At 37.2% G+C, this 26563-nt stretch overlaps 1 long non-coding RNA gene across 1 annotated transcript in view; it reads right to left on the bottom strand.

Moving 5' to 3' along the window:
* Positions 1-2378: 2378 nt before the first annotated feature.
* LOC121030572 (uncharacterized) overlaps positions 2379-26563 on the bottom strand; it is a 96988-nt gene continuing 72803 nt past the window's right edge. The window contains exon 3 of the long non-coding RNA XR_005790298.1: positions 2379-2445. This is a non-coding gene — a long non-coding RNA (uncharacterized LOC121030572). The remainder of the gene's footprint in view (positions 2446-26563) is intronic.

Raw genomic sequence — 26563 nt, 5'->3', positions numbered from 1 at the left:
TGGAGCATCTAATTAATATTATCCATTCACTGTACATCTCGCATTCCTGTAGAAGAGTTGAATGTCCAATATTCACCCTCACTTTGGAATCAGCTATCCTAAAGGGCAGCTTAGACCTCAGGCAGTAATCCCTTTAAGCAGGGAGTTAACACTGGTAACTACTGAAATCAGAAATTTTCTGCATTTCTTAACAGATAGATGTTACTAGAGCTAATAAGAACTGGCACTGACTAAATATTCACTGAGCTCCAAGGCATACGCCAAGAGATTTGCATGCATTATACTATTGAATTCTCACAGTAGTCTTCATAAGGTCCGTACTCATTATTTCCACTTTAAGTGAAGCTCTGGATCACAGGGTTTAAGTGATCTACCTAAGGCACAAAACTAGGAATTGGCAAAATAGTTTCCAAACCCAGAATTTTTGGCTCCCAAATCCCCAGTCTTAGCGCTACACCGAATCAGTATTAGCAGAAATTATTTCCCCATTTTTTTCAAAAAAGCAGGGCAAGAAGAGGATAGGTAAAGAAAACAAGTTTACCTGAAATCTTCTAAAGAACAGCCAAATAAAATAAGAACTAAAATATATTTAATCATTTTATCTTAAAATTTAACTCATGTTTGAGGATTTAGATAAAAATAATTTGGATGAGTTAGAAAATGTTAATTATGGGAAAGTATTTTTTAATTTAATTAAAATTTAGTCTTCACAGTTCATTCCTGTGGCAATTCCTGTTGCCTAGTTACCAGGAGGCAGAGATAACTAACCACACAAGAATTATCACAACTATACTAAAAATAATGAACATTTCTTATCTCCCTGTTGTACTGTTAAATACTGAATTATAAAATAGACAAAATAAAGTTATATTATATGCCTAACAATAGCCACTTAATGTATAAACTAATGATTTTTTCATTCTTCGTTGAGTCTTCTAATCTCCTAGGTATATAACTGACAAATATATCTTTAGTTTCAATGACAAAAATTCCTTATAGCATCAGACCAGTGAGTCATCCAAATTGCTCTGTTATTGACAGTACTTTTTGATAAGCTCTACGGAGATGAGAAATGAATAACATACAGTCAAGATAAGGAATATATAAAGCTAACATCTGTTGTTTTGCTGTCTGAAGACTCTCACACCTTTTTCTAGTAACAAAACCCCTTTTACTTGGGAGAACTCAGTCCTTACAGTTCAAGCAGAGTTGAACTTAACATATTCCAAACCACAGAGGTGGACACAGGACCCCTAATTAAACAAAGCTCTCCGTCTCCTTGGACACAGCAATTGGGCATATTATCCAAGAAGTCTAATCATATTTTTCAGTGAAGATACTATATTTACAGTAAGAGAGTGCTTTGGGGTCTGTCCTCTGGATTATGATCTGTAAGGACACAGGCTTGTGGTTACTGGCAGCTCATATTTCCAACCATTCAGGGAAATCCTGTCTGAAAATAAAATCAATAAACAGAAGAAGAAAAGCTGAGTGACAGAACAGCGTCATTTGGAGCCAACTCTTCCTTTGCCCTTTACAGTTACATGAACCAACATACTTCCTTTTTGCATAAGCGAATTTGATCTGAATTTCAACTGCAAGTTAAAAAACCTGACAGATAAAATTGTCTAAACCATGGAGTTCCTTAATTCTCTCTTGACTATCCTGGGACTTGAACATGATAACCACCAGCTGTATAAAATCATCTTTCATTTTTGTTTGTCTTTAAAACATATCGAGTGTTGAATAGTGGTAACAAATTGGAAATGTGTCAGCTAAACAGACTACGTCTATACACTTTGTCTACTGTAGTCACCAATAGTTGGGGAGAATGCTTATGAAAAAAAATCTTTCAAATAATACTTTACTTCAGTATCATGAGACCTTAAATTCTATCATCAGAGGTTTATTTCCTTTGTTAAGCCCTGCCATTTTCCTGCAGTTCTCTTCTGAGGAATAAATGACATTGAGGCACTTACATCTTGGTGTAAATTACTCGTACCATCTTTCTCCATGACAGAAGAAGAGTAGGTGCCAAAAGTTTTAGAAAGAAAGTAAAAGGTAAAAGGATCAAGAGAATGAGAAGAAAAGTCATAAATCAAGAGAAATATTTACAAAAGATATCTCTGATCAAGAACTATTATCCAAAATACACAAAGAACTTTTAAAACTTAATTTTAGAAACCTGATTAAAATATGGGCAAAAGATCTGAACAGACATCTTACCAAAGAAGGTATATAAATATCAAATAAGCATATGAAAAGATGTTCAATGACACATGGTTGGGGAATTGCAAAATAAATGAGAAACCACTACACATCTATTAGAATGGCCCAAATCCAAAATACCAGCAATGCCAAATGCTGGCAACAATATGATAACAGGCACTCTCATTCACTGCTAGTGGGTATTCAAAATGGTACAGCCACTTTGAAAGACAGCTTCTTACAAAATTAAACACACTCTTCCCATACACTCCAGCAATTGCACTCCTTGATATCCAAATGAGCTGGAAACTTATGCCCACAGCAAAACCTGCACACGAATGTTTATAGCAGCCCTATTCATAATTGCCAAAATTTGGGAGCAGCCAAGATGTCTTTTAACAGGTGAATAAACTGTCATACATCCATACAATGGAATATTATTCATTGCTAAAAATAAATGAGCTTTCAATCCACAAAAAGACATAAAGGAACCATGAGTGCACTCTGCTAAGTGAACGAAACCAACCTGAAGAGGCTGGATACTGTATAATTTCAGTTATATGACATACAAGAAAAGGCAAAATTATGAGGACAGTATAAAGATCAATGGTTGACAAGGGTGTCGGGGGAGGAAGAGACAAACAGGTGGTACATAAAGGACATTTAGGGCAGTGAGACTATCCTATAATGTATTATAATGGTGGATACATGTCATCACACATTTGTCAAACAAAACTCATCGATGTACAGCACAAAGAGTGAACCCTAACGTTAACTGTGGACTTTGATAACGATGTGTTCCTATTGGTCCATCAGGTACAACAAATGACAGCACTGGTGCATTGATGTGAGATGTTGATGGTGGGGGAAGCTTGTGCATGTGTAGAGAGAAGATATGTGGAAATTCACTGTATTTTCTGCTCAGTTTTGTTTGAAGCTAAAACTGCTTTTAAAAATAAAGTCTATTGGGGCGCCTGGGTGGCGCAGTCGGATAAGCGTCCGACTTCAGCCAGGTCACGATCTCACGGTCCGTGAGCTCGAGCCCCACGTCAGGCTCTGGGCTGATGGCTCAGAGCCTGGAGCCTGTTTCCGATTCTGTGTCTCCCTCTCTCTCTGCCCCTCCCCCGTTCATGCTCTGTCTCTCTCTGTCCCAAAAATAAATAAACGTTGAAAAAAAAATTAAAAAAAAATAGTTTATTAACTTTTCTAGAAAAAGTGAAAGCATTGAAACAGATGATGACCAAGAGTTGCAACAAATGGCACACATCACAGTTTCCCCATCCCTACTACTCTTCCATGGAAAGAACCCTGGATTTGGGGCCTTCTATTCACATAACAAATATTTATTGAAAACCTACAATGTGTTTAGTACTCTGCTAGGTGCTTTGGAAATAGAACAGAAATAATCATGTCCCATATGCAGCTTACAATCTAGTAGAGAGAGGAGTAAGAGAATAAACAAATAATATATAATTACAGATTATGGTAAGTGCTATAACGGAAACATATAGGGATCCAAGAGAAAATGATTCTGGGGACAATTTTATCAGGAAGGGGAAGAAGAAAAATAGGCCAGTAGATGTAGAGAGATGTAAGATCCAAGAAGCATGTTTGCAACATCAGAGCACTAGATAATATTTGAATATTGGTGAGACTGGTCCAATAGAGAAAAAGAAATCAAAATGCAGGAGAGAGAAGTAATAAATTATGAAACAAGGACTTCAAGATGGCATGAAGAGATGGAATTCAGAATATATGTAGAAGATTTGCTCTTTGATAGGACAGAATTCCTCCATTTTAGCAAGAAAAGAGGAATATATAGAGAAGAGTATTTGCATGCATACTAATGGGAAGGCATAGGTCTTCCATCATGTAAACAGAAATCTTTGGAGTGTGTGTGGTGGATGGCAAAGGCAGAAAGAGCTGAAATAATTTTTTATGAAATCTAATCAAAACAGGAACCACATTCTTGGCCGGCAAAGGAAAGAGTTTTTACTGTGGTGGTCTTGTTAATGTTAATCAGGTCCCGAGGACAGTCATGACAGTTTATGGTTTGCATGCTAACAGGAGAAATGTCTCTGTTCATATTAATTAGATGCATTTTCTCTGAATTACTTAAAAGCTTTCCATGGTAAGGTACACTTGTTTCTTAAGTAAACAATGAGAAAGTCAGCCACTGTAGTTAGTGGGAAGACTAACCTGGAACTGGAGTACCCACACTGATCTGCACTCAAGGGACACCCTCCATCACCTGAGTCAGACTAGGAAGTTCATTAGCATCCAACCAAAACCTGAAACATTCTTGTCTTAGAGGGCAAGGTGGATGTCAAAGGGAGGTGCCATGGCCTCCTCTCAGGATCGGAAGTGAAGGTTTCCAGAGCAGAGTGTGTTGACCTGAATGCGATGTGAGAGAGAGCGCTCTAGAGAATAGAAAAATAAGGGGTAATGGGAATTTAGGAGAGAGAGAGAGACCTGGAGAGAGAGAACATCTACTTGCAACATTTCCTCTTAGAAGGTCTGAGTGTGGAAAGCCCTTCACTAAGTTGGGAGAAGATGATTTGTTTCTCCAATATGATGTGGCTGTTCTGAGATCTTCCTAGTGCATATTTTTCCTGGAAGAACAGGAGAGAGAGGAAGTATTTAGAGGAGTGACTAGCACTGGATCACCCTAGTGGATTATTCTCACTCTGACATGAGTTACCTAGACTGGAGGGAGAGAGTGACAGGTGCTGAGGTCCGAAAATGAGGATGGCTGAGAGAATACTTGTCACAAGTGGGTCACAGAAATATGAAGCAAGATCTTCAGTGAGAGTTTTAAAGAAAGAAGAGATGAATAGTTTTTTGTGACAAGTGGGAGAATGATGCTTCAGTACAACACAGGTTGCTGGGAAGAGTTAAGAGCCCATTTAAGACAGAACATTTTGTGACTGAGCCTTGCCTCTGTCATTTAGTAGCTGTGTGATGCTTTTAAAATATACTTAACCCCTCTGAACCTGAATTCCCTTGCTGGTAAAATGGGAATAGTAACACCTATAATATAAAGCTGTAGAGAAGATTAAATGACATTAGGTATATAAAGCTCTTTATACATACTAGAGTCTTAAAAAACTATTTGCTTCTTCTCTGCTTCCATAGCTTTCAGGATTCATAAGCTCTGCTAAGCTGTAGGGTCTTTTATTTTTAGGTCAATACTCACTTAAGGGTGTCTTCCTGGATAAAGTGTTAACAGTAAGCAGGATACAAAATTAAAACACAAAAATAAGTAGTGTTTCTATATATCAACCACAAGTTATCTAAAAAAGAAATAAAGAATATGATCCCTTTAAAAGAGCTTCAAAAACAATAAATACTTAAGAATAAATTTAACTAAAGAGATAAAAGACCTCAACACTGAAAACTATAAAATACTGATGAAATAAATTTAAAAAGACACAAATAAATACAAATCCCATGTCTATGAATTGGAAGAATTGATATTGTTCAAATATCCATACTACCCAAAGCCATCTATATATTCAATGCAATCCCTATCAAGAATCCAGCGACAGTTTTTACATAAGTATAAAAAAATCCTAAAATAAATATGGAACCATAAATGATCCCAAAACAACTCTAAGAAGAAACAAAGCAGGAGGTATCACATTTCCTGATTTATAGCTCTATTAGAAAGCTATAGTCATCAAATCAGTATGGCACTGGCACAAGAACAAATAGACAATGGAACAGAATCAAGAGTCCAGAAACAAACCCAAGAACATATACTCAACTAATATTTGACAAGAGAGTCACAATGCTCAATGGAGAAAAGACAGTCTTATCAATAAATGGTGCTGGGAAAATTGGATATTTCCATGTAAAAGAATGAAACAAGACACCTATGTCACACCACTCACAAAAATTAACTTAAAATGGATTAAAGACTTAAATGTAAGACATGAAACCATAAAATTTCTAAAAGAAAATATAGGAAAAAAGCCCCTTGACATGCATCTTGGTCACAACATTTTGGATATAACACCCAAAACACAACAACAAAATAGAAAATAAACAAGTAGGAGTCCATCAAACTAAAAAGCTTCTGCCCAGTGAAGAAATGGGCAAAAGACATGAAGAGACACTTCTCCAAAGAAGACATCCAAATGGCCAACCAACATATGAAAAAATGCTCAACATCACTCATCATCAGGGAAATACAAGTCAAAACCACAATGAGATACCACCTTGCACCTCTCAGAATGGCTAACATTAACAACTCAGGCAACAACAGATGTTGGTGAGGATGCAGAGAAAGAGGATCTCTTGTACTACTGGTGGGAATGCACACTGGTGCAGCCACTCTGAAAACAGTATGGAGGCTCCTCAAAACATTAAAAATAGAACTACCCTACAACCCAGCAATTGCACTACTAGGTATTTATCCAAGGAATACAGGTGTACTGTTTCGAAGGGGCACATGCACCTCCAAGTTTATAGCAGCACTATCAACAATAGCCAAAGTATGGAAAGAGCCCAAATGTCCATCGATGGATGAATTGATAAAGAAGATGTGGTATATATATATACAATGAAGTATTACTTGGCAACCAAAAAGAATGAAGTCTTGCCATTTGCAACTATGTGGATGGAACCAGAGGGTATTATGCTAAGCGAAATTAGAGAAAGACAAATATCATATGAGTTCAGTCATATGAGGACTTTAAGATATAAAACAAATGAACATAAGGGAAGGGAAGCAAAAATAATTTAAAAAAACAGGGAGGAGGACAAAACATAAGAGACTCTTAAATATAGAGAACAAACAGAGGGTTGCTGGAGGGGTTCTGGGAGGGGAGATGGGCTAAATGGGTAAGAGGAATTAAGGAATCTACTCCTGAAATCACTGTTGCACTATATGCTAACTAACTTACATGTAAATTTAAAAAATAAATTAAATAAAAATTTAAAAAAAAAATTTTTTAAACTAAAGAGAAGAAAAAAAAAGAAGTGGAGTGTACTTCTTGTGATGAGCACCAAGTGTTGTATGGAAGTGCTGAGTTAGTAGATTATACACTTGAAACTAATATTACACTATAGGCCAACTGGAAGTAAAATAAAAACTTTTTTAAAAAGTGAAAAAAAAATAAATTGGAAAAAAATTAAAAACTTAAAAAATGAAAAGCTTCTGCACAGCAAAGCAAATGATCAACAAAATAAAAACTTACTAGATGGGATAAAATATTTGTAAATCTGTTAAGATGTTAATATCCAAAATACATGAAAAACTCCTACAACTTAATAGGAAAAACACCCCAATAATCTAATTAAAAATGTGCAAAGGAACTGAACACTTTTCCAAAGAAGATATACAAATGGACCACAGACACATGGAAATATGCTCAAGATCAGTAATCATCAGGGAAATGCACATCAAAACCACAATGAGATATCACCTCACAACTATTAGAATGGCTAATATTCAAAAAAGAGAGAGAGCGAGCTAACAAATGATGGCATGGATGTGGAAAAAAGAAAGCACTTGTGCACTGTTTGGTAGGATTACAAATTGGTACAGCCATTACGGAAAACAGTATGAAGGTTCATCAAAATATTTAAAATAGATCTACCATATGATCTAGTGATTCTACCGCTGGAGATATATCAAAAGAAAACAAAATCACTATGTCGAAGAGATATCTGTATCCTGATGTTCATAATAGCATTGTTTACAATAGCCAAGAAATACAAACAACCTAAGTGTTCATCAGCAGATGAATGCATAAAGAAAATGAAGTATGTATATATAGTGGAATAGTACTGAGCCATAAAAAAGGTAAATCCTGCCATGTGTGACAATGTGAATGAACCTTGAGGTCATTATGCCAAGTGTAATAAGTCAGAGAAAGACAACAACTGCATGATGTCACGTATATGAAGAAATTAAAAAAAAAAAAAAAAAAAAAAAAAAGATTAAAAAAAACTCAGAAAAAGTGATCAGATTTGTGGTTATCAGAGAGAGGGTATAAGGGATAAGAAGCTAGAGGAAGGTGGTCAAAAGATGCAAAATTTGAGCTATAAGATAAGTAAATACTACAAAGGTAATATACACCATGATGACTACAGTCAACACTGCTGTATGGTATGTTTGAAATGTGGTAAGAGAGTAAATCCTAAAAGTTCTCATAACAAGGAATAAAACATTTTTTTCTTTCTGTATTTGTATGATACAATGGGTATTAAATAAATTATTAACTAATGGGTATTAACTAAACTTATTGTGGTAATCATTTCACTATATAAGTCAAGTTATTATGCTGTACACCTTAAACATACAGTGCTGTATATCAATTATATCTTGATAAATTAAAAGAAAACAAAAGAACTAGAAAAAAAGTGTTAACAATAGAAATAATAATTCCTAAATCCTTTAAGGCATTTTGAGCATTGAAAATTGTTCAGGGTATGACAGGGATGTCCACTCTCAACGCTGTTGTTTAACATAGTGTTGAAAGTTCTAGCATCAGCAAACAGACAACAAAAGGAAACCAAAGGCATCAAAATCGGCAATGATGAAGTCAAGCTTTCACTTTTTGCAGATGACATATTATACATAGAAAACCCAATGGACTCCATGAAAAGTCTGCTAGAACTGATACATGGATTCAGCAAAGTCCCAGGATACAAAATTAAAACAGAAATCAGCTGCATTCTTATACACTAATAATGAAGCAACAGAAAGACAAATAAAGAATCTGATCCCATTCACAATTACACCAAGAAGCATAAAAAACCTAGGAATAAACCTAACCAAAGATGTAAAAGGTCCGTATGCTGAAAACTATAGAAAGCTTATGAAGGAAATTGAAGAAGCTATAGGAAATGGAAAAACATTCCGTGCTCATGGATTGGAAGAATAAATATTGTTAAAATGTCAATACTACCCAAAGCTATCTACACATTCAATGCAATCCCAATCAAAATTACACCAGCATTCTTCTTGAAGCTAGAACAAGCAATCCTAAAATCTGTATAGAACCACAAAAGACCCCAAAGAGCCAAAATAATATTGAAGAAGACCAAAGCAGGAGGCATCACAATTCCAGACTTTAGCCTCTACTATAAAGGTGTAATCGTCAAGACAGCATGGTATTGGCACAAAAAAGGACACACAGACCAATGGAATAGAATAGAGACTCCAGAATTAGACCCACAAAAGTATAGCCAACGAATCTTTGACAAAGCAGGAAAGAATATCCAATGGATAAAAAGAAGTCTCTTTAACAAATGCTGCTGGGAGAACTAGACAGCAACATGCAGAAGAATGAAACTAGACCACTTTCTTACACCACTCACAAAAATAAACTCAAAATGGATAAAGGACCTGAATGTGAGACAGGAAACCATCAAAACCCTAGAGGAGAAAGCAGGAAAAAAACCTCTCTGACCTCAGCCACAGCAATTTCTTACTTGACACATCTCCAAAGGCAAGGGACTTAAAAGCAAAAATGAACTATGGGGCCTCATGAAGATAAAAAGCTTCTGCACTGCAAAGGAAACAATCAACAAAACTAAAAGGCAACCAACGGAATGGGAAAAGATTTGCAAATGACATATCAGACAAAGGGCTAGCATTCAAAATCTATAAAGAACTCACCAAACTCCACACCCGAAAAACAAATAATCCAGTGAAGAAATGGGCAGAAAACATGAATAGACACTTCTCTAAAGAAGACATCCGGATGGCCAACAGGCACATGAAAAGATGCTCAATGTCACTCCTCATCAGGGAAATACAAATCAAAACCACACTGAAATACCACCTCATGCCAGTCAGAGTGGCTAAAATGAACAAATCAGGAGACTATAGATGCTGGAGAGGATGTGGAGAAACAGGAACCCTCTTGCACTGTTGGTGGGAATGCAAATTGGTGCAGCCACTTTGGAAAACAGTGTGGAGGTTCCTCAAAAAATTAAAAAGAGATCTACCCTATGACCCAGCAATAGCACTGCTAAAAATTAACTCAAGGGATGCAGGAGTGCTGATGCATAGGGGCACTTGTACCCCAATGTTTATAGCAGCACTCTCAACAATAGCCAAATTATGGAAACAGCCTAAATGTCCAAGAACTGATGAATGGATAAAGAACTTGTGGTTTATATACACAAGGGAATACTACTTGGCAATGAGAAAGAATGAAATATGGCCTTTTGTAGCAATGTGGATGGAACTGGAGAATGTTATGCTAAGTGAAATAAGTCATACAGAGAAAGACAGACACCATATGTTTTCACTCTTATGTGGAATCTGAGAAGCTTAACAGAAGACCATGGGGGAGGAGAAGGAAAAAAAGAAAAGTTAGAGAGGAAGGGAGACAAAGCTTTAGACACTCTTTAAAAATGAGAGTGGGACGCCTGGGTGGCTCAGTCGGTTAAGCGGCCAACTTCGGCTCGGGTCATGATCTCGCAGTCCGTGAGGTTGAGCCCTGCATTGGGCTCTGTGCTGACAGCTCAGAGCCTGGAGACTGTTTCGGACTCTGTGTCTCCCTCTCTCTGACCCTCCCCCATTCATGCTCTGTCTCTCTCTATCTCAAAAATAAATAAAAGTTAAAAAAAAAAACCTGAGAATAAACTGGGGGGTGATGGGGGATGGGAAGGAGGGGAGGGTGGGGATGGGCATTGAGGAGGGCACCTGTTGGGATGAGCACTGGGTGTTGTATAGAAACCAACTTGACAGAGAGAGAGGGAAGATGGCGGCGTAGGAGGACGCTGGGCTCACCGCCCGTCCTGCTGATCACTTAGATTCCACCTACACCTGCCTAAATAACCCAGAAAACCACGAGAGGATTAGCAGAACGGAGTCGCCGGAGCCAAGCGCAGACGAGAGGCCCACGGAAGAGGCAAGCGCGACTTAGCATCTGGGAGGTCATAAGTTAACAGCTCTGCTCAGAAAGCGGGAAGGCTGGAGGACAAAGGGAAGGAGAGCTGCTGAGCCCCCGGACGACAGAGCTCAGTTTGGTGGGAAACAAAGGCGCTCGCCAGCGCCATCTCCCCCACCCATCCCCCAGCCAAAATCCCAAAGAGAACCAGTTCCTGCCAGGGAACTTGCTCGCTCCGCGCAAACACCCAACTCTGCGCTTCTGTGGAGCCAAACCTCCGGCAGCGGATCTGACTCCCTCCTGCTGCCACAAGGCCCCTCCTGAAGTGGATCACCTAAGGAAAAGCAAGCTAAGCCTGCCCCTCCTGCCCCTGTGCACCTTGCCTACCCACCCCAGCTAAGCCGCCAGATCCCCAGCATCACAAGCCTGGCAGTGTGCAAGTAGCCCAGACAGGCCACCCCACCCCACAGTGAATCCCGCCCCTAGGAGAGGGGAAGAGAAGGCACGCACCTGTCTGACTGTGGCCCCAGCGGTGGGCTGGGGGCAGACATCAGGTCTGACTGCGGCTCCGCCCACCAACTCCAGTTATACACCACAGCACAGGGGAAGTGCCCTGCAGGTCCTCACCACGCCAGGGACTATCCAAAATGACCAAGCAGAAGAATTCCCCTCAGAAGAATCTCCAGGAAATAACAACAGCTAATGAGCTGATCAAAAAGGATTTAAATAATATAACAGAAAGTGAATTTAGAATAATAGTCATAAAATTAATCACTGGGCTTGAAAACAGTATAGCTGACAGCAGAGAATCTCTTGCTAAAGAGATCAAGGGACTAAGGAACAGTCACGAGGAGCTGAAAATGCTTTAAATGAAATGCATAACAAAATGGAAACCACCACAGCTCAGATTGAAGAGGCAGAGGAGAGAATAGGTGAACTAGAAGATAAAGTTATGGAAAAAGAGGAAGCTGAGAAAAAGAGAGATAAAAAAATCCAGGAGTATGAGGGGAAAATTAGAGAACTAAGTGATACACTAAAAAGAAATAATATACGCATCATTGGTATCCCAGAGGAGGAAGAGAGAGGGAAAGGTGCTGTAGGGGTACTTGAAGAAATAATAGCTGAGAACTTCCCTGAAGTGGGGAAGGAAAAAGGCATTGAAATCCAAGAGGCACAGAGAACTCCCTTCAGACGAAACTTGAATCGATCTTCCGCACGACATATCATAGTGAAACTGGCAAAATACAAGGATAAAGAGAAAATGCTGAAAGCAGCAAGGGGTAAACGTGCCCTCACATATAAAGGGAGACCTATAAGACTCATGACTGATGTCTCTTTTGAAACTTGGCAGGCCAGAAAGAATTGGCACGAGATTTTCAGTGTGCTAGACAGAAAAAATATGCAGCCGAGAATCCTTTATCCAGCAAGTCTGTCATTTAGAATAGAAGGAGAGAAAAAGGTCTTCCCAAACAAACAAAAACTGAAGGAATTTGTCACCACTAAACCAGCCCTACAAGAGATGCTAAGGGGGACCCTGTGAGACAAAGTACCAGAGACATCACTACAAGCATAAAACATACAGACATCACAATGACTCTAAACCCATATCTTTCTATAATAACACTGAATGTAAATGGATTAAATGCGCCAACCAAAAGACATAGGGTATCAGAATGGATAAAAAAACAAGACCCATCTATTTGCTGTCTACAAGAGACTCATTTTAGACCTGAGGACACCTATAGATTGAGAGTGAGGGGATGGAGAACTATTTATCATGTTACTGGAAGCCAAAAGAAAGCTGGAGTAGCCATACTTATATCAGACAAACTAGACTTTAAATTAAAGGCTGTAACAAGAGATGAAGAAGGACATTATATAATAGTGACAGGGTCTACCCATCAGGAAGAGCTAACAATTTTAAATGTCTATGCGCCGAATACCGGAGTGCCCAAATATATAAAACAATTACTCATAAACATAAGCAACCTTATTGAGAAGAATGTGGTAATTGCAGCGGACTTTAACACCCCACTTACAGAAATGGATAGATCATCTAGATACACGGTCAATAAAGAAACAAGGGCCCTGAATGAGACATTGGAGCAGATGGACTTGACAAGATATATTTAGAACTCTGCATCCCAAAGCAACAGAATATACTTTCTTCTCGAGTGCACATGGAACATTCTCCAAGATAGATCATATACTGGGTCACAAAACAGCCCTTCATAAGTTTACAAGAATTGAAATCATACCATGCATACTTTCAGACCACAATGCTATGAAGCTTGAAATCAACCACAGAAAAAAGTCTGGAAAACCTCTAAAAGCATGGAGGTTAAAGAACACCCTACTAACGAATGAGTGGGTCAACCAGGCAATTAGAGAAGAAATTAAAAAATATATGGAAACAAATGAAAATGAAAATACAACAATCCAAATGCTTTGGGACGCAGCAAAGGCAGTCCTGAGAGGAAAATACATTGCAATCCAGGCCTATCTCAAGAAACAAGAAAAATCCCAAATACAAAATCTAACAGCACACCTAAAGGAAATAGAAGCAGAACAGCAAAGGCAGCCTAAACCCAGCAGAAGAAGAGAAATAATAAAGATCAGAGCAGAAATAAACAATATAGAATCTAAAAAAACTGTAGAGCAGATAAACGAAACCAAGAGTTGGTTTTTTGAAAAAATAAACAAAATTGACAAACCTCTAGCCAGGCTTCTCAAAAAGAAACGGGAGATGACCCAAATAGATAAAATCATTAATGAAAATGGAATGATTACAACCAATCCCTCAGAGATACAAACAATTATCAGGGAATACTATGAAAAATTATATGCCAACAAATTGGACAACCTGGAAGAAATGGACACATTCCTAAACACCCACACTCTTCCAAAACTCAATCAGGAGGAAATAGAAAGCTTGAACAGACCCATCACCAGCGAAGAAATTGAATCGGTTATCAAAAATCTCCCAACAAATAAGAGTCCAGGACCAGATGGCTTCCCAGGGGAGTTCTACCAGACGTTTAAAGCAGAGATAATACCTATCCTTCTCAAGCTATTCCAAGAAATAGAAAGGGAAGGAAAACTTCCAGACTCATTCTATGAAGCCAGTATTACTTTGATTCCCAAACCAGACAGAGACCAGGTAAAAAAAGAGAACTACAGGCCAATATCCCTGATGAATATGGATGCAAAAATTCTCAATAAGATACTAGCAAATCGAATTCAACAGCATAGAAAAAGAATTATTCACCACGATCAAGTGGGATTCATTCCTGGGATGCAGGGCTGGTTCAACATTCGCAATTCAATCAACGTGATACATCACATTAACAAAAAAAAAAGAGAAAAACCATATGATCCTGTCAATCGATGCAGAAAAGGCCTTTGACAAGATCCAGCACCCTTTCTTAATAAAAACCCTTGAGAAAGTCGGGATAGAAGGAACATACTTAAAGATCATAAAAGCCATTTATGAAAAGCCCACAGCTAACATCATCCTCAACGGGGAAAAACTGAGAGCTTTTTCCCTGAGATCAGGAACACGACAGGGATGCCCACTCTCACCGCTGTTGTTTACCATAGTGCTGGAAGTTCTAGCGTCAGCAATCAGACAACAAAAGGAAATCAAAGGCATCAAAATTGGCAAAGATGAAGTCAAGCTTTCGCTTTTTGCAGATGACATGATATTATACATGGAAAATCCGATAGACTCCACCAAAAGTCTGCTAGAACTGATACATGAATTCAGCAAAGTTGCAGGATACAAAATCAATGTACAGAAATCAGTTGCATTCTTATACACTAACAATGAAGCAACAGAAAGACAAATAAAGAAACTGATCCCATTCACAATTGCACCAAGAAGCATAAAATACCTAGGAATAAATCTAACCAAAGATGTAAAGGATCTGTATGCTGAAAACTATAGAAAGCTTATGAAGGTAATTGAAGAAGATTTAAAGAAATGGAAAGACATTCCCTGCTCATGGATTGGAAGAATAAATATTGTCAAAATGTCAATACTACCCAAAGCTATCTACACATTCAATGCAATCCCAATCAAAATTGCACCAGCATTCTTCTCGAAACTAGAACAAGCAATCCTAAAATTCATATGGAACCACAAAAGGCCCCGAATAGCCAAAGTAATTTTGAAGAAGACCAAAGCAGGAGGCATCACAATCCCAGACTTTAGCCTCTACTACAAAGCTGTCATCATCAAGACCGCATGGTATTGGCACAAAAACAGACACATAGACCAATGGAATAGAATAGAAACCCCAGAACTAGACCCACAAACGTATGGCCAACTCATCTTTGACAAAGCAGGAAAGAACATCCAATGGAAAAAAGACAGTCTCTTTAACAAATGGTGCTGGGAGAACTGGACAGCAACATGCAGAAGGTTGAAACTAGACCACTTTCTCACACCATTCACAAAAATAAACTCAAAATGGATCAAGGACCTGAATGTGAGACAGGAAACCATCAAAACCCTAGAGGAGAAAGCAGGAAAAGACCTCTCTGACCTCAGCCGTAGCAATCTCTTACTCGACACATCCCCAAAGGCAAGGGAATTAAAAGCAAAAGTGAATTACTGGGACCTTATGAAGATCAAAAGCTTCTGCACAGCAAAGGAAACAACCAACAAAACTAAAAGGCAACCAACGGAATGGGAAAAGATATTTGCAAATGACATATCGGACAAAGGGCTAGTATCCAAAATCTATAAAGAGCTCACCAAACTCCACACCCGAAAAGCAAATAACCCAGTGAAGAAATGGGCAGAAAACATGAATAGACACTTCTCTAAAGAAGACATCCGGATGGCCAACAGGCACATGAAAAGATGTTCAGCGTCACTCCTTATCAGGGAAATACAAATCAAAACCACACTCAGGTATCATCTCACGCCAGTCAGAGTGGCCAAAATGAACAAATCAGGAGACTATAGATGCCGGAGAGGATGTGGAGAAACGGGAACCCTCTTGCACTGTTGGTGGGAATGCAAATTGGTGCAGCCGCTCTGGAAAGCAGTGTGGAGGTTCCTCAGAAAATTAAAAATAGACCTACCCTATGACCCAGCAATAGCACTGCTAGGAATTTTCCAAGGGACACGGGAGTACTGATGCATAGGGGCACTTGTACCCCAATGTTCATAGCAGCACTCTCAACAATAGCCAAATTATGGAAAGAGCCTAAATGTCCATCAACTGATGAATGGATAAAGAAATTGTGGTTTATATACACAATGGAATACTACGTGGCAATGAGAAAAAATGAAATATGGCCTTTTGTAGCAATGTGGATGGAACTGGAGAGTGTGATGCTAAGTGAAATAAGCCATACAGAGAAAGACAGATACCATATGGTTTCACTCTTATGTGGATCCTGAGAAACTTAACAGGAACCCATGGGGGAGGGGAAGGAAAAAAAAAAAAAAGAGGTTAGAGTGGGAGAGAGCCAAAGCATAAGAGACTGTTGAGAACTGAGAACAAACTAAGGGTTGATGGGGGGTGGGAGGGAGGAGAGGGTGGGTGATGGGTATTGAGGAGGGCACCTTTTGGGAGGAGCACTGGGTGCTGTATGGAAACCAATTTGACAATAAATTTCATATATAAATAAAAAAAAAAAGAAACCAACTTGACAATAAATTTCATTAAAACAAATAGTAAATAAATAAATAAAAGTTTATATAAATAAAAAAAGAAAATTGTTCAGGGTATATATTGCTGAGTCAGATTATGTTTTTATTCAAATCAGTCTTAGGACCTATAAAAATATAAAAATATAAAAATATAAAGTATCAAACCAATTTCATTGAGATTTATTTCTATCTAGAAGACAGTGCTTCCAGAATGAAAAGAAAAATTCCTGTATTAATAACATAAGGATTTTAATACGTCATCGGTAGACTAACTATGAGAATCCAATTTGATGAAACTTTCATTTAAAACAGAATAAAGAAATTTGGGTGTTTTGCTTTCTGGAGGGGGGGGGGTTGTATTTACTTGTGTTCTGGGTTATTTGAAATTCTACCATGGTGCCCCAGATTCTCATACTTTAATGAACATCAGAATCACCTCAGGTGAAGTTTAATATTCAAGTTCTTAGCCCTTAACCCCAGAGCATCTGATTCTTTAGGTCTGAGTGAAACGAAATAATATGCATTTTTCACCAACATTCCAGATAACATTAATGTAGGTAATCCTTAACACTCACTTTGAGGAACGCTTGTAGCCTAAACAAAATGCACATTCACTTTAGGAAAATACCTGTTTTTATCATGTGGATAATCTAAAGAAACTCATATTTATTTTCATGTATAGACCATGACTGTTTCACTTCTGAAAAGGAAAATCTTCCCTTAATTTGAACTTTTGTTCACTTTGAGTGTCACACCTTATGAATACATGTATCTTACAGAGCTTGGAATATTAGTTTGACATAGTTTTCATGACAAACGTCCATATGATTTATATATTTGTTTCATTAGTGGCTTTGACAGCTGTTTAAATGATCACTTGATAGTACAATAGCTTTTTCATTTTCCTTTGTCTATGAAAATATTTACTTTGAAACCCCAGGAATTACCAAACCTCTCCTATTTTTAGGATCTTCATGTGAAAAAAGAAGGATTTCCTTGGGAATTTTCCCAAGGATATTTACTAACTGTATCTTGTCTATTCCTTTCCATAATTCCTATAAAAAGTCATATTTCTTTACACACAGTAACAGAGAACACTACAAACACAAACTTGCAAGATTATGTAGCATTCAAGCCAGATAAAACTTGGAAAACAACTATATGTCTTTCAGAGAATTGCCTTTGAGCAGCATTGAAAATATATAGTTCAGATACCAAATAGCAGATAAATGCAATGCTTTCCAAGATGGAACATAAGGTCTCAGTCTATTTTAAGAGGAAGAAAAGATTGGAAAATATCCCAGAAATGTCATTGTGGGAGCAGGTTGAACAACCCACTAGTATAAAAAGAATTAAAAAAAAAAAAGCAATCACATCACACATTTATTAAATTTAGGGAAGACAGTAGAATAAAAAGGGTTAGATTTCCTTAGGGAAAATATTCAAGTGAAACTTAGTTCTGGACTATAATTGAATATTACAGTTTTGTAGATGTTGCTCAGAATCATAGGAACAGAAGGGACCACAGATACTCATCTGGTCATTTTCCTCCTTTAGTAGAGACCTACCACTAAATCACCTAAGATTATTAAATAATCTATCTCAGTTTTAATGCTTGCAGAAGAATAAATCTTATAAGTCCCACATTCATCTGATCAATAACCAATGCATGGGTTGAATCTATTTCATTCCTTCTTTTATTTAATCCAAAAATTACTGATTAAGGCCCTTCTATGTTTTGGTTTGCAACCTGGCCCTCATCCATGGCAGACAAGGTAAGACTGAAAAAAGAGGCAAGCCACTCCAGACTGGTAGGTAGAAGGTTGAATAAGTAAGGGAACTTATTCATGAGGCTTATCTTGGGTGGCTGCAAAACAGGTAGATCTTGGCACCTGCTTGCTAGATTCTTAAAAGTTTATATAGAGGTCTATGGGGTTTAGTCACATATACCACCCAGATCATCTGAACAACACATTGCTCTCTCAAGGCTATGTCCTTGAAAATGGTTCCCATCATGGGAACAGTGGAGAGAGTGTACATTCTAAGCATGAGAGAGGGTAGCAGAAGGCTCTGATTGTCCAAGTCCAGCTCGCTGGTCCAGCAGTCACATCTTGTCAATTACCTCCTCTAACACTGTGTACAAGATGCATTATGGCCAAAACCTCCAAATAAAAACTAGGAAACTTAGTCAATCACTAAGGCATCTTAGATACATACATCAAATGGCAGATTTATTTCAGTGAGGTAGACCCTATACAAAACTATGAACTTTAACTGTTTGCTTCCATTATTTTTCCTGTTTCAATATCTGCCATCTCTACCCCCAAATCACAGTATAAAGATTGATGGGAACTTAAAATGTCCAGCTCAAGAGTCCTTAAATACTTGCTTCATCTGCAGCCTCTGAACATTTAATTTGTTGATTGTTTTATTTTGTTTTTTTGGCGGGGGTTGTTTTGTTTTTGTTTTTAGTTATGCCTTTATTTTTTATTAAGTTGTAGAAACTATTATTAAAGGTGTTAACTATTTGCATGCCATGTGTTTTATGTTTTTGTTTTATTTAAATTCAAGTTAGTTAACATACAATGTAGTATTTTCAGGGGTAGAATCCAGTGATTCATCACTTCCATAGAACACCCAGTGCTCATCCCAACAAGTGTCCTCCTTAATGCCCATCACCCATTTAGCCCATACCATCACCCATCTCCCCTCCAGCAACCCTCAGTTTGTTCTCTGTATTTAAGAGTCTCTTATGGCTTGCCTCCCTCTCTGCTTTTATCTTATTTTTCCTTCCCTTCCCCAATGTTCATCAGTTTTGTTTCTTAAATTCCACATACGAGTGAAATCATATGATATTTGTCTTTCTCTGACTGACTTATTTCATTTTGCAGAATACACTCTAGTTCTATCCACATTGTAACAAATGGCAAGATTTCATTCTTTTTGACTGCTGTGTAATATTCCATTGTACATACAAACCACATAATTTGTTGGTATTTGATAAGCCAATGATATTCACAAATCCATAACCTGTAGGTTCTATTGGTATGAATTTATATTCAATCAGAAATAACACATATACTGTTATAAGAGAGGAAAACATTCAAGTTACTGTTGTCCTCTCCAACACCTTATTCAAATGGGACAGAATAATAGGCCAAAGATGGAGTATAAAGTGAATACTGACTATCTCTACTTACCAGAAGATCCAGAGGCAATTTTTTTCAAGAGGTAAAGTTTTGCTAGAAAGGAGGGAGGAAGTATTGACTACTCTACCATCGTTGAGCTAAACATTTACAAGGGGAATATGTGTCCCCTCTAAACTAATGTATTCCAATATTACAAGTTCATGCATGATTGATGGGCATTTGGAGCCTCTCCTCTGCTTATCAGCAGAATCCAGTCTCATAAATTCCTTCAACCCTGTCTTTTCTAATCTGATTCTGGAATAAAAGGATTAGGTTCTCCAAATATATAATATGCTTATTCTATGCTCTCATTCTATCACATGCTTTCAAATGATTTGTCTTTGTCATGTTTCCCAGGGCCAGAATGATCCATTGTATATATTTTTCATCCAGAATCTTGTCTGAAGTATTCAAAGTAAAAAGTAGTTCGATTTGATCTTTAATTGATGATAATGTTGTTAAGAAAATTGACTCACTTCACCAGACCAGGGTTTTTGTTTCTGTTTCTGTTTTTATTTGCTCCTATGCATTCCTACGGACTCTCTTGTTTCCACCTGTCTCTTAATTCAAGCTACCACCGCAGGAAATTCTTCCTGGGGTCTGACTAACTTCACACAGGACCTCCATCCCACCCTACATGCCTGTTTTCTCCAGTTCCAAGCTTTACTGTGGATATATTTTAAAACTTTTTGAAAGAAATAAAACAGACCTAAGTAAATGGGCAGATATGTCATATCCAATATCAACAAAGGTTCTCATGGACCTTGACAAGCAGACACTAAAAGTTAAATGGAAAAACACAAGGCCAAGAATAGCCAAAATATTTTTGAAGATCAAGATGAATGCCTAGTCCTACATTATAAAACTAGAAAAATTAAAACAGTGTGGTATTCATGTAGAGAAAGACAAATAGACCAATGGACAGAAAAGAGAACTCAGAAACTGGGTCCTCTGTACTTTGAAGTACGTGGGATATGACAGAGGAAGCATTTCAAGACACTAGGTAAATGGCAGAATACTCAGTAAATGACACTGGAGAAATATGCTCTCCATATGAATAAAAATAAAATTAGATCCTTACTTACACCACATGAAAAAAATTTTCTAAGTGGACTAAAGAACTAAATGTCAAAAATAAACTTCAAACTTTTTGAAATAAGCATAGGTGATCTTTTTAATGAATTCATTGTTTGGGATAATTTCCTAAACAAGACACATAAGCACTAATTGTGAAAAAAGATGGATACAGTTCACTAATTTAAAATTAAGTGTTTCTGCCAAATAAAAGACTTGTCTTTTCAGTGATAATGCAAGCTAGTCTGGGCAAGGATATACATAAAAATATATAAAAATTATACAGTATGCAAAGTATAGATTATAAAATTGATATTAAAATATATTATAATTATCGTAGTATATAAATATATAACAAAGGATTACTATTGAGAATCCAGAGAGAACTCCTATAGATCGATTTAAATGACACAATTGCAATAAAATATTAAAATGGCAAAGGATATAAATAATTTACAGACTGAGATATACACATGGTTATTAACAAGTATATGAATGCTCCCTGTCCTAACTACCAATTAGGGAAATAAAAATGTAAAGAAATTGACCTTTCATGTCAATCAAATTTGCTAAACTTAGAGTTCAAGTTATAATAATTGTAAGAAAACAGGAATTCTTACTACAGTACCTGTGAAAGTACAAATCTGTGAAATTTGTCAACATCTAGGCAATTAAATGTGCTTAGCCTACCATCAAGCAATTCCTCCTCCCAAGAATACATAATAAACTATAGAATTCTAGGGGAATTCCTCGGGAAACTGTCTTACATATACACAAGAAAACATGCAAGAATGTTTATTGTAACAAAAGATTGAAAACAATTTCAAATCAGATAAATTGTGGAATTATATATAATACTATGTAACAGTAAAAATGAATGAATTACAGCTCTTTAATTGCATTGTTTAGATATCTCAAAAAACTAATGGTGAATGAAAGAAGCAAGTTAGAGAGTATTAAATATATTACAACACTGCCTAGGTAAAGTTTAAAAACTTTAAACATTAAATGGCATAAACTGCATGCAAACTTAGGATGAATTTGGCCAACAGACAAGCTGGAAAACTAGTTTTCCAATTTATTACTGATTTATTTAGGGTAAATGTAATTTCTAGTTCATGAAGAGTAAGAGGGTGTTGGATTTATTACTGATTTATTGCTGATTTTTATTTTATTTCTGTTTCATAGAGAGTACATAAAGTTTAAAAAAAGAAACACTTCAGAAGATTTCATATCAAATCCTTACAGATTAAACAAATGAATCATTAAAAAGCACATTATTTTTATTTTTTTTTTAATTTTTTTTTCAACGTTTATTTATTTTTGGGACAGAGAGAGACAGAGCATGAACGGGGGAGGGGCAGAGAGAGAGGGAGACACAGAATCGGAAGCAGGCTCCAGGCTCTGAGCCATCAGCCCAGAGCCCGACGCGGGGCTCGAACTCACGGACCGCGAGATCGTGACCTGGCTGAAGTTGGACGCTTAACCGACTGCGCCACCCAGGCGCCCCAAAAAAGCACATTATTTTTAAAGATGACTAAATTTAGGGGTGCCTGGGTGGCTCAGTTGGTTAAGTGACTGATCTTGGTTTCAGCTCAGGTCACGTTCTCAGTTTTGTGAGTTTATGCCCCATGTCAGGCTCTTCACTGATGGTGTGGAGCTTGCTTGGGATTCTCTCCCTCTCTCTCTACCCCCCACCTACTCACACTGTCTCTGTCTCTCTCAAAATAAATAAATACAACTTAAAAAATAAAGATGACTGAAGTTTAGTGAACCCCAAATTTGGTATTATCACCTAACTTATCCTTAATAACTTTGAAAATGTTCCAGATATTTATAACATCCCAAACTGAAGTAAGGTTGCTGACTCATCTAATCATTTCTATATTTCACATAACTCCAAGTCAACTATATGAATAAAAATGATTTGCAATTTTAACATGGTGATAACACAACTTTTTTAATGTTTATTTATTTTTGAGATACAGAGATCACGCCTGAGTTGGGGAGAGGCAGAGAAAGCGGGGTACAGAGGATCTGAAGTAGGGACTGCATTGACAGCAGAGAGCCCCAGACAGGGCTCAACTCACGAACCATGAGATCATGACCTGAGCTAAAGTTGGACACTTAAACAACTGAACCACCCAGGCACACTTACGATAGCATAACTTTGATAAAAACAAATATCCTTAATAATTTTTATTATTTATCTTATGCATAAACATACTAACATTTACATTGGACTGAGAAAAATTCTCTTTACTTCTAAATCCATGAGTAAATCCAAAGGCAAGAGCTAATTGATGAGAAAATGGCATTCCACAACTTTTTTTTAAACAGTCTGGGATGTAAGTTTCACTAATTTGTAACTTCCTTGGAAGCACAGAAGCCTATATTAAATCTTGTCACATTTTAATCTACATTTAATTATCATAGATCAGTCTTCAAATGCCTACTGATGAGAAAGAAAATCACATGGCATATAATAACCAAGGAGCACAGAAAAATTTGCAAGGCATCTCTTCCTTTGCTTCTGTGGTAAAACTAATCAATATTCTCTTGCAGTCTTCCAAAATTGATAAACTCTAAATACAATAAAACCAACCTTTCAGTATAGATCACTATAGGAGAACTTTCAACAATTGTTGACACTACAGGTTGCATGAAAACTTTTGCTTTCTTTGGGTTATCACATTCCAGCAGCAAGGCTCTTGGGATGTTTATATTGCTATGTGGGAGTTTCCTGAGAATACTGCCTCCCCTAACAAACAGAATGATGGCTCAGCTCCTCCTTACAAACCATGAGAATACCAGATACATCTATCATCTGGCCTACCACTCTTTCCAAGGAAAACCTGCTGATGAAATATGCCAATGCTTCTGTTTGTGCCGGAAACACTGTACTCTGTATCACATAACCCACCACCTCCATTGCCCTTGCATTGCACCTGATTGGGAAATGGATGGTATCTGACTCAAGGTGAGGCCGTCTTTTAGCTGTTCAGTGGCCCGTAAGGTAGCTCATTGTGAAAAGCTTATCGGAGTTCATTAAAATCTCACTCTGGGAACTGGAAACATTGTAAAAATCTGTGTCAGTGTAGGACCTAAAAATACAAGAATGCTCACATAGAAGCCATGAGGCAAAAGAGAGACCATGAGGCCAGATTAAGGAAGGAAGAAAGAAATGGGGGTGGGTGGAGGATGCTAAGGAAAACCATAGTAAAGGCAGTAGGTTTTAGTTGAAAGACCACTCACTAGCGACAGGGAGAAGCTGGGTGTTACTGGCGGAGGGGCACCGCCCAGCTTGCTGAGAAAGCCTTACCTGACCAAAATTGTCCATCTTGCACTTAGTCTCCATTTTTGTTACAGATATCCTTAAAATAACACCCTCTTACTTGAACTAGATGGGTGATTTAGGATTGGAAATAATCGTTTTTACTACATTTTAGAGAATGACAGTGCAAAGTTGATGAAACCACATTACAGTCTCAGTCTCTAGGCTCTCTTATTCTGCTTACAGGATTTCTTTTGTACCTTTATGATTAATTTTGATATTTACTACTACTTTTGGATAAACAACTCAAACCAAATGGAGAATACAGAAGTAACCAAGAAATTTGAGAAGTGAGTATAGTATTTATGATATTCTTATCCACTCATACATGACTTGGACTTTTATGCTGGCAGACCATTACAAGGAGAAGCAGATAATGGAGAATAAGATACAACCCCTTAATTCTGTTGATTATCAGACAATTGAGCTATGTCAATTATACAAAAGAGAAAGAGAACTCAGGTCCCATTTTTGAACTCAGATATTTTCCATTTCTCACATCTGAACTGTTCCTGAGTTATACATAACAATGCCAAATAGGAAAAAAACCTCAGAAATATTTTGGAGTGTAGCTTCACTTACAAAAAGAATAATAATAAAAGGAAAAGGCAATTGAACAAAATATTTCCCACAAGTGATCCCACATTCCCCAAGGAAGTTATTTATAGTTGGTTCCAGAGTCACATATTTGATTTTTATGGCTTAAAAAAACTGCCATCAGAGTTTTCACAAAGAACTTCTGTTTTTCATGCTGCAGATATCAGAGAGTCAATGACCTTGAATGTGAGGGGGGAAAAAAAGATTCTCTTTTTCTGAGATACACATAATTATTTCTAAGTCTGTAGAGCCTCACATGTTTTAAACTTTTAAAGCATTCTTCTTATGATTTTGCAGTCTTTATGGCCATCCACAAAACTATTAATTGGTTCTAGATTACAAATGCAATTTTTCACAGAATTCCTATGTTTCTTTCCCTCTTTTCCTTTTTTTTTTTTTAATTTTTATTTATTTTTGAGAGACAGGGAGAAACAGAGCACAAGCAGGGGAGGGGCAGGGAGAGAGGAAGACACAGAATCAAAGCAGGCTCCAGGCTCTGAGCTGTCAGCACAGAGCCCATTGTGGGGCTCAAACTCACGAACCACGAGATCATGACCTGAGCTGAGGTTGGATGCTTAACCGACTGAGCCACCCAGGGGCCTACTTTCTCTCTTTTACAAATACAAAACTTGAAGAATTCTTCATAAATTTCTATTAACTCACAACATTCTTCTAAGCAATGATTACAACTAATAAATCATTTGTAATTGTAAAAACATAGTAAATTAAACTAAAATAGCAACAGGATAAAGTCATTTTAAAATAAGCTTGTTCAACTGTTACTCAAACTTGTGTATACTTTATATTCTTGACATTTAGCTTTTCCTTATTAAGTATAAATCCAGATCAAAACTATACTTAAAAGTGTCACTTTTTCTGCCAAAGTATAAAAAAGAAATGGATAGCAGTATTAAAATTTTTTTATATCACTACCAATTGTGAATACTTTTATCCCAAGAATTAACATTTAGTATTCAATTTTCATGTTAGCCTCATTGACTCACAATGACGCAGCTATCCAACCATATCAAAAATTAAAGTCTTTAAGTAATCATGCTTGAGAAAAAAAGGTAGCTAGCAAATTAGATCAACAATCTGTATTAACCTTAGTTAAGTAGCATAACTCATAAAGACATTGTCTTTGAAACGTAGATAGCAAATTAGATCAACAATCTGTATTAACCTTAAGTGGCATAACTCATAAAGACACTGTCTTTGTTGTCTAACTGCAGAACCCAACATGTTATACACCCAAAAGTCCTAACAAGTTGCTCCAAAGCATTCACAATGTTCCAAAAAATTACTTTATAAACTCCAATAGAAATTTATTATTTTAAAACATGCTGCTAAGTATTGGTATTAAAGTAAAACTTAAACATGATAAAACAAATAAACACCAAAGTTATTGGAGAAAATTTTAGATATACACCCATCAAATTCTGGAAAAAGGCAAGGATATCCACTATTACTGCTATTTGTTATTCAGTATAGTACAGGACATCTTGGTAAATAATTAGTTTATTAAAATAAAATGTATAGGGGTGCCTGGGTGGCTCAGTCGGTTAAGCGGCCAACTTCGGCTCAGGTCATGATCTCACGGTCCGTGAGTTTGAGCCCCGCGCGTCGGGCTCTGTGCTGACGGCTC

Source organism: Herpailurus yagouaroundi, unplaced genomic scaffold, assembly GCF_014898765.1.
Source record: "Herpailurus yagouaroundi ecotype Mexico unplaced genomic scaffold, PumYag 140, whole genome shotgun sequence".
In the NCBI taxonomy this organism is placed as follows: Eukaryota; Metazoa; Chordata; class Mammalia; order Carnivora; family Felidae; genus Herpailurus; species Herpailurus yagouaroundi.
The sequence above is the reverse complement of the archived record's forward strand: the minus strand, read 5'-3'. Positions and strand labels throughout refer to the sequence as shown.